The 9567-nt window shown below is 46.2% G+C and overlaps 1 protein-coding gene across 1 annotated transcript in view; it reads left to right on the top strand.

Moving 5' to 3' along the window:
* The window catches only part of LOC147228097 (uncharacterized protein C4orf54-like), a 53370-nt gene that overhangs the window by 36726 nt on the left and 7077 nt on the right, over positions 1 to 9567 (top strand). The window lies entirely within an intron of this gene.

The following is a 9567-nucleotide window of genomic DNA, read 5'->3' as shown; positions in this document are numbered from 1 at the left end:
GAGGGGGAAGTGTCAGCATTCCAGGATTTGGGAAATTTAAAAAAAAAAAAAAAAAAAAAAAAACATCGGATTACAGTGGTGTTCGTCGATTGGCTGGATTACTAGTTCTACACACACACACATAATCCCATCATCCAGTTCATCAACAAGATTTATTCTCACCCCCTGCTTATTTGGATGAAATTGGAAAAAAAAAATCTTAACATCATTTAATTTATCTCTTTTTCTTAACACGCATCATTGACACATCTCTTAAAATTTACAGTTTTTCCTCTCTATTTTTAAAATGACATTTCTGTAAATTTCTCAACCAAAGCAACATGTTCACTCTTTTTCACTTTGCGTCTGTGACTCAAGTAAAGGAAACACATTTTTAGCAGTTGAAATTCAAACATTCCACATGCGGCCTGCTGTAGTCGGTAAATAAGTGTTATTCAGTTTGATTAGTCAATGTTAATTTCAGTATGAGTCTGCTTTTATTAAATATCCAGGTGAACGTTTTAGAATTATATTTAAATATTATAAAAACATTAGCACTCCCAACTCTGAGAAAGAGAAAAATACTACAAAAATAAATACATTTTTAAATCTTTAAAAAAAAAAAAATTCTCTGTTAACTTTTATTTCTTGTTTAATTATAGCACTGTAGTAGATTGGCAGGCACATTTTCTGCACTATTTATTGATCGACCTATTTATTTATTCATTTGGTTGTCATTAAATACTGGTTCGATTCAGGCTCCACCCTGTACCTAGCATAAATCGTGAATGAATGAACTAAATACAAACTTTTTTGTCACAAACACAAAGCTGGACTTTAAATCTAATGCCTTTTAATGTGGCAATTTTATGTTGTATGATAATCTATAAAGTTGAACGGAATATCAGTGAAAAAAATGTTTTGAAATGATCATTTGCAACCCCCAAAATAAAATAAAATAAATAAGAGCTGGGCACATATAATATGGATTCAAATATATATATATATATATATATTTAGTTTATAATACTTATTGTATTATATATTACATACCAAGGGGTTTGTGCTGCTATTCTCCCTCAATAACACAAGACATATATTAACCATACTGGTGGTAGCCTGCTGGTAGCTGGCTTGTTGTTTGTTTTAGATAGTATGTTATTACCTAGGAATTGAGCTCAAGGGACGGTAACCCCTTGTCCTGTGTATTAATAAATGTAAATATTAATATTTATACATTCTTTTTTTTGCTTTATGCCTTAAATCCACTTCATGTTCTCACCTGCTACCATCATGCTGCTGTTACTTACTGACTAGTTTAGCATTAAACTGGTACACAAACCTCTGCTGCTACTTTCTACATTCAAATTAAATATATTTATACATTTCAATTTTTATGTCATTAAATCTCCATCATCTTTTCAAATCAGTACCGGTAGATTGCACTTTATACTTTATAGTTTAATGTTTATTAATGTTCACATTACTGTTTAATGTGCCATTTGTTATTATTATTATTTTGATCATTTCATGTCACCTTGGGAAAGTAAGAAAAGTCTGCTGTATGTCTAGTACATGTGGAAAAATTGAAAATAAAGCTGATTTTGACTTTGACTATTTAAAGGCAACAGTTTTCAAGTGAGTGTCACCTGCAGTTCCCAACAAGAAGATTGTTTTTGGTCACGTTTAAGAAATTTCAAGTAAATCTTCAACTGTGCAAATGTTCAAACTGGAGTAATGTCATATTAAACATTTGTTCAACAAAAGCATATTTCTTGAGACACTCAAACCATAAGGTTTTATCTCAAGTGAGGTAAAAAAAACAAAACAAACAATGCATAAAGATTCATGCCTGTGCAATTACACGCCTATAGATGCACAGGAATGTTAAAATAATGAACATTATGATGGTTTTAAAAAGCCTGATCAAATCAGCAGGAACACCTTTGTGACTGCTCTGATGGTCCACGTCCCAAAATACTTGCTGGTATTGTGTTTTTAGATGATTAAAAACCCCAGGGAAACAACAGTAAAGGGCATCTGGCCAAAGGTCAGATCAGCGCTAAGCAGTGGATTCCTAGAACACAGCAAACAGATATGCTTATCAATGGCGTGTATCTAAATTGCAAATTATCTGTGTGGTGTTGAAAGCAAGGTCTATGCGATTAATCCACGGTCCTTTTTTCTCTCTTTGGATGAGATTAATGGCAAGATAACAACGGTAGGGTAGCCTCTTTCGCCACAGTTAAAGGGTGTAACGTCTCTAGGGTCTAATAGTATAACAGCACGTGATATCACATCCTTTTTTAAAGGTGCGACTTTTGACAATATCCCAGGAAAATGCCCCAAAATAACTTTATGCATGAAATATTACTTGTCATCAAATTATATAGTGTTTTTTAAATTAAATTATAGATTAAATTTATAATTTTCATCATATTATATTACAATATATTAAAATATTAAATTCATTCAACAGATTAAATTATATAAGTTTTTTACTGATAAATTTGTTATGTGATGTAGGTCTGTATTTTCCCTCAGCACCTCATTCCCTCAATCCTCTAAAGTATTTCTGATTAAGAATAAGAACAACTTTATTTATCCCGAAGGAAATTGTTGTGCCAGAGTGTCAAGTAAAACATAATAATAAATAATGGTAGGAAATTGTATAAAAAGTAAAAAAAAAAGGGGGAAATAAGAAATACAAATAATACCATAAAGTGTCAAAGTCAAGGCTATAAAGTGTTTTAAGGTTACTTGAAAATGACTTAAAATTACTTAAGTAATCAGAAATACTAGAATCTAGAAATATTAGAAGTACTAGAAATACTAGAAAAATGAGCTCCTTCCTGACTTTTTTTTTTTTTTCTAATCTATTGGACAAACAGCAAGGGCTCTGAGGGATTTCGACTTGTCGCGTGATTTTTTTTTTTTTTTCGTATTTTGTAGAGTTTTTTAAAAACTTTGCAGACAACGTCACTGCCATTGCACAAATTAAAATTGGGTTTAAATCATACAATTATTTCCCTTCATTACATGAGCTGGCTTAGAAATATGCAGTGCCACAAAGGTACAGCAATGTGTTCTGAGCTGCCACTAGATAGAGGTATTGAGCAACAAAAGCTCATGAACAGACTTTGAAATACCTACGTTATTGTAAATTGGGCTACTGTGGGTCGAAGAAGGAGAGGAGAAAGGCGTGTTCGGAAGCAGAGAAAAGAGGAAAGGCAAGACTCTGGGAGTGAGAGTAGGGAGTTTGAATATTGGGATGATAACAGGAAAAGATAGCGAGTTGGTTGACATGACGCTAAGAAGGAAGGTGGATATACTGTGTGTCCAGGAGAGCAGTTGGAACGGTAGTAAGGCTAGTAGCATAGAAGCAGGCTTTAAGTTGTACTATATGGTACTGACAGGAAGAGAAATGGAGTAGGAGTTATCTTGAAGGAGGAATTTATGAGGAATGTTCAGGAGGTGAAGTTGTGATGCTCAGTGTTGTGAGATAGATGAAGAAGATACCCAGAGACAAGAGAGTGGTAATTGGTGCAGACTTCAATAGGCATGTTGGTGCAGGCAATAGAGGTGATGAAGAAGTGATGGGCAGGTTCGGTATCCGGGATGGGAATGCAGAAGAACAGATGGTGGTAGATTAGGCAAAAAGGATGGCAATGGCTGTAGTGAATACTGTTTTCCAGAAGAGACAGGAACACGGGGTAACTTATAAGAGTGGAGGTAGGAGCACCCAGGTAGACTACATCCAGTAAAGACGAGGTAACCTGAAAGAGGTCAGTGACTGCAAAGTAGCTGTAGGAGAGAGTGTGTCGAGTGTAGGACGGTGATTTGTCAGATGACTCTGGTGACGAGGAAGATCGATGAGACAAAGGAAGAAGAGAGGATAAAGCGGTGAAAGCTGAAAAGGGAGAAGAGTTGTATGGTTTTCAGGGAGGGATTGAGAAAGGCTCTGGGTGGTCAGGGAGAGCTCCCAGATGACTGGACAACTATAGCTAGTTATGGGAAAGAGTAGTGGAAACTAGACTGAGAGCAGAAGTCAGCATTTGTGAGCGGCAGTATGGCTTCATGCCAAGAAAGAGAACAGATGCAGTATTTGCTTTGAGAATGCTAATAGAAAAGTACAGAGAAGGTCGGAGGGAGCTGCATTGCGCTTTTGTAGACCTAGAAAAAGTATATGAAAGGGTGCCAAGAGAGGAACTCTGGTATGAGGAGGTCTGCAGTAGCAGAGAAGTATGTTAGACTGGTGCAGGACATGTATGCTAGCTGCAAGACAGTGGTGCGGTGTGAAGTAGAAGTAACAGAGAAGTTCCAGGTGGAGGTGGGACTCCACCGGGGATCAGCTCTGAGCCCCTTCTTGTTGGCAGTGGTGATGGACAGGCTGACAGATGAGGTTAGACGGGAATTTCCATGGACCATGATGTTTGAAGATGACATTGTGATCTGTAGTGAGAGCAGAAAACGGGTGGAGGAAAATCTTGAGAGGAGGAGGTAAGCGCTGGAAAGAAGAGGTGGTTAGTCGCAGCAAGATAGAATGTTTGTGAAAGAGAGGAACCCTGATGGAACAGTGATGCTACAGGGAGTGGAGAAGTTGGAAGATTTCAAGCACTTGGGGTCAACAGTTGAGAGCAACGGAGAGTGTGGAAAAGAGGCAAAGAAACGGGTCCAAGCAGGTTGGAATGGGCGGAGAAAATTGTCATGGGTACTTTGCAATAGAAGATGCAGAGGTCATTTTGGGGAATGACGAGGATGAATAGGATCAGGAATGAGTCCAGAGGAACAGCACATGTTGGATATTTTGGAGAGAAGGTCAGAGAAGCCAGACTGTTACGGTTGGTTCCCAAGAGGACAGACACAGGTTCGTAGAATCGCAGGTGGTTTAATAAGTGGATAGACCGGGAGGTCATACACACATCAGGGAGAAGACTACGCAGACTTCTCATAGCAACGAGATCAGACAATGTCTGCAACTTTGGGTCCACCTTATATACTCTTGCCTAATTAGTGGGATTGTTTCCTGGTGAGGCGTGTTCACCAGGTGCAGGGGATAACTGCCTTGATTGCTGTGCCACCTGCCTGGGGATCCGATGAGTCGTGACAGTACCCCCCCCTCCAGCCTCCTCCTCCTTGGACGAGGGCGCACGGCGACGGGGATGGCCACGGGGACGGTTGATCTGGATGGGTGCTATGGAACTCCTCCCACAGCCCTGGGTCCAGGATGTCCTTGCGGTGGACCCAAGAGCGTTCCTCTGGCCCGTACCCCTCCCAGTCGACCAGGTACTCCAGTTGACCCCGGCGGCGTCGAGATTGGAGTATCTGGTGTACTGCGTAGATGGGTCCCTCGTCAAGGAGGGGAGGTGGCGGAGGCGGCACAGCAACCCCAGGGCCTGCAGCGTCTGAAGAGTCAGAGGAATAGCACGGTTTTAACAGAGATACATGAAATACTGGGTGAATTTTATATTCAAGTGAGAGTTGAAGGCGAAAAGTAACCGGATTGATCTGGTGGGAGATCCTGAAGGGCCCGATATACTTTGGCCTGAGTTTTTTGCAGGGGTGTTTCATGCGAAGGTCCCGTGTCGAGAGCCACACTTTCTGTCCCACGACATAGGCAGGGGCCTGGGCTCGGTGAGCATTTGCACAGCGGCGGCGGCGGCGTAGAGCCCCTTGCAAATGCCGGTGGGCCCTGGCCCACACCCTCTCACTCTCTCTGAACCATTGATTGACTGCTGGGACTTCTGAGGATTCTCCTGTCCAGGGAAACATGGGTGGTTGGTAGCCAAGCATGCACTGGAATGGCGTTAACCCGGTGGTTGGTTGCTGGAGGGAATTTTGAGCATATTCTGCCCAGGGAAGAAATTGACTCCAATTTGCAGGGTGTTGCTGGCAGTACGTTCGGAGGTAGCGGCATACCTCTTGGATCTTGCGTTCTGTTTGTCCATTGGTCTGGGGATGGTAACCAGACAACAAGCTCACTGTCACCCCCAGCAGGCGAAGGAAGGCTCTCCAAAACCTGGATATGAATTGGGGTCCCCGATCAGAGACGATGTCCTCTGGCAGTCCAAAGTTCCGGAAGACCTGGTTGAAGAGGGCTTCTGCAGTCTCTGATGCTGCAGGGACTCCCCTCATGGGGATCAACTTGCATGAATTAGAAAATCGATCCACTACCACTAGGATGCTCGTGTATCCCTTGGAGGGGGGGAAGGTCTGTGGCATAATCAATGCCGAGATGGGACCAGAGTCTATTTGGGATGGGTAAGGGTTCCAGTTTCCCTGCTGGTAGGTGACGAGGCGTTTTCGCCCTGGCACAGTCGGGGCATTGGCTGACATATCTTTGGACGTCTCTAGACATTCCTGGCCACCAATATTTGTTTCGAAGTATGTTCTGAGTCGCACTCATTCCTGGATGCCCGGTACCTGGTGCAGAGGTGAGGAGAGATTCCCGGATGGTTTGTGGTACGTAGGTACGATTGGCCGGAGTGTTGGGTGGTGCGGGGTCGGACACTGATGCTTCCCGGATTTCTTCATCCAGGCTCCACCGGATGGGGTTTACTAGCACACAGTCACGCAGGATTTTCTCCGGTTCTTCTGGGGCGTTTTCTGGAGAGTGAATCCGTGACAGAGCGTCGGCTCGCCCATTGAGAGTGCCAGGGCGATATCGGATGTGGAACTGAAATCGGGTGAAGAAGAGGGCCCATCTTGCTTGGCGGGGGTTTAGCCTCTTGGCGCAGGTACTGCAAGTTCTTGTGGTCGGTTAGCACCGTGAATGGGTATTTCGCACCCTCAAGCCAGTGGCGCCACTCTTCCAATGCCAGCTTGATGGCCAGGAGCTCTCTATTGCCGATATCATAATTGCTCTCTGCTGAACTCATCCTCTTTGAAAAGAAAGCACAGGGCTGGAGTCGGGCTGGCTTTCCATGGGGTTGGGACAGGACGGCTCCCACCCCCGTGGTCGAAGCATCAACCTCCACTGTGAAGGGAAGATCTGGGTCCGGGTGGTGCAGCAGAGGGGCGGACGTGAAGGCCTTCTTGAGCTCCAGGAAGGCTCGTGTGGCGGTTGGGTTCCAATGCAGGCGTTTTGGTTGGCCGCGTAACAGGGAGGTGAGGGGCGTAGCCAGTTGGCTGAAGTTCTCTATGAACCGTCGGTAGAAGTTAGCGAACCCCAGAAACCTCTGTAGTTGCTTGATTGTCTGGGGTTGAGGCCAAGAGTGGACGGCACTGACCTTTTCTTCATCCATACTCACTCCCTGTGGATGGAGGTGGTAGCCGAGGAACTGGACGGTGGTCTGGTGGAACAGGCATTTCTCTGCCTTGAGGAACAGTTGGTGTTCGCGAAGCCTGGTGAGGACCTGGGTGACATGGCGAACGTGACTGGACAGATCAGGGGAGTGGATCAGGATGTCATCTATATAGACGACCACAAATTTTTGGAGGCAGTCTCTGAAAATCTCGTTCATGAAGCCTTGGAACATGGAAGGGGCATTGGCTAGGCCATATGGCATGACCCTGTACTCCCAGTGACCAGAGGGGGTTACGAAGGCAGTTTTCCACTCATCCCCTCTTCGAATGCGCACCAGGTTATAGGCGCTCCGGAGGTCCAGTTTGGTGAATATTTTGGACCCCCGGAGGGACTCCAAAGCCGCTGGCACCAAGGGTAGAGGATAACGGAATTTTACGGTGGCTTGGTTCAGGATCCGGTAGTCCACACAGGGCCTCAACCCTCCATCCTTCTTTGCGATGAAGAATGGCGAGGCCGCAGGGGATTTCGACGGTCGGATATAGCCCTGGCGCAGGGATTCCTCTATATAGGTCTCCATGGCCGCCTGTTCAGGGAGAGAGAGAGGGTAGATCTTTCCGTTCGGTAGCGGTTGGCCTGGAAGTCGATCGATCGCACAGTCCCAGGGACGATGGGGAGGCAGCGCGGCGGCTCGTTGGGAGCTGAAGACGTCCTGAAAACCCGCATACTGGGAAGGGATCTGGGCCCGGTGGTGTTGCTTGGGGCTTTCTACTGATGTGGCGTAGAGATGCACTATTCTCCTTGGAGGGAGCTGGGGAAAACAGTGCTCCTTGCAAGTCTCACCCCAGCGCAGGATTTCCTCAGTGGCCCAGGAAACCGTCGGCTCATGCGCCCTCAACCAAGGTCTGCCTAACACCAGATCTATTTGTGATTCCTCCAGGACATGAAACGAAATGTTCTCCACATGCAGAACCCCAATGCTAAGCCGAAGGGAGGAGGTTTGTGTGTTGACTTGCCTGGAAGATAGAGGTTTTCCCATCACTGATCGTACGGTGAAGGAGGGGGAACACGGGAGCCGGGGAATTTGTAGCTGTCGGCAGAGTGCACCGGAGATGAAGCTCCCTGCCGAGCCGGAGTCCAGGAAGGCGTGCACCAGGTGGGTAGAGTCAGACACACAAAGCTGGGCTGGGATAGTCAATGGTGTCAAGTAGACGTTAGAAAGCACAGCGCCTACCTGGGGTGTTGGAGGTCTCGTGGGGCAGTGTGATATCCGGTGAGCCTTATCTCCACAGTAGAGGCAGAGGCGGTTGGCTATGCGTCTGCGTCTCTCTGTGGTTGATAATTGGAGGGCATCCACCTCCATGGCCTCTCCTGCTTGCTCCGGGACGGCCCTGTGGCAGACCTTCCCGGGACAGAGAAACAGGCCTCTCTCCGGTGCGATACCCGGATGGCTAGCTGGATGAACCTCTCCAACCCCATGCCGTCATCGTACGCCGCCAGGTGGAGGCGCAGGGAGGTGTTCAGGCCTTGTCGAAACTTGGCCAGAAGGGCTGGCTCATTCCATCCACTGGCGGCTGCTAGCGTCCGGAACTGTAGGGCGTACTCCACGATGGACCCCTTCCCCTGGCGGAGGTTGAAAAGTCGAGCCTGGAGGGAGGAATCCCCATCGGGCAGGCTGAAGGCTTCTAGGAAGTGCTCCATGAAGTTCTGCGCTGTCGCCGTCACAGTGCCTGGGGTATTCCAGATCGCTTCCGCCCACTGGAGTGCCTTACCCGACAGGAGGGAGCTGACGTAGGCGATCTTGGACTTCTCCGTGGGGAACCGAGCGGGCTGCATCTCAAACATCAGCGAGCATTGTAACAGAAAGCCCTTACAACTTTCTGGTGCGCCGGAGTAGGTGGCCGGGCTAGCCATCGGGGCAGCCTGGATGACCTGATGAGGCGTGGAAGAGCGAGTGGGCTCCATACCAGGTCTGATCTTCTGTTACGGTTGGTTCCCGAGAGGACAGACACAGGTTCGTAGAATCGCAGGTGGTTTAATAAGTGGATAGACCGGGAGGTCGTACACACATCAGGGAAAAGACTACGCAGACGTCTCATAGCAACGAGATCAGACAATGTCTGCAACTTTGGGTCCACCTTATATACTCTTGCCTAATTAGTGGGATTGTTTCCTGGTGAGGCGTGTTCACCATGCTGTGCCACCTGCCTGGGGATCCGATGAGTCGTGACACAGACTGAGATAGTTCAGTCATGTACAGAGGAGGGATAGTGAATATATTGGTAGACGGATGCTAGAATTGGAGCTGCCAGGCAAGAGATGTAATTCTAAATGTGTTCTTAAAT

Source organism: Fistularia commersonii, chromosome 12 (assembly GCF_037954325.1).
Source record: "Fistularia commersonii isolate RoL2024-O1a breed Wild chromosome 12, RoL_Fcom_v1.0, whole genome shotgun sequence".
Classification (NCBI taxonomy): Eukaryota; Metazoa; Chordata; class Actinopteri; order Syngnathiformes; family Fistulariidae; genus Fistularia; species Fistularia commersonii.
This window is presented reverse-complemented; position numbering and strand designations above follow the sequence as displayed.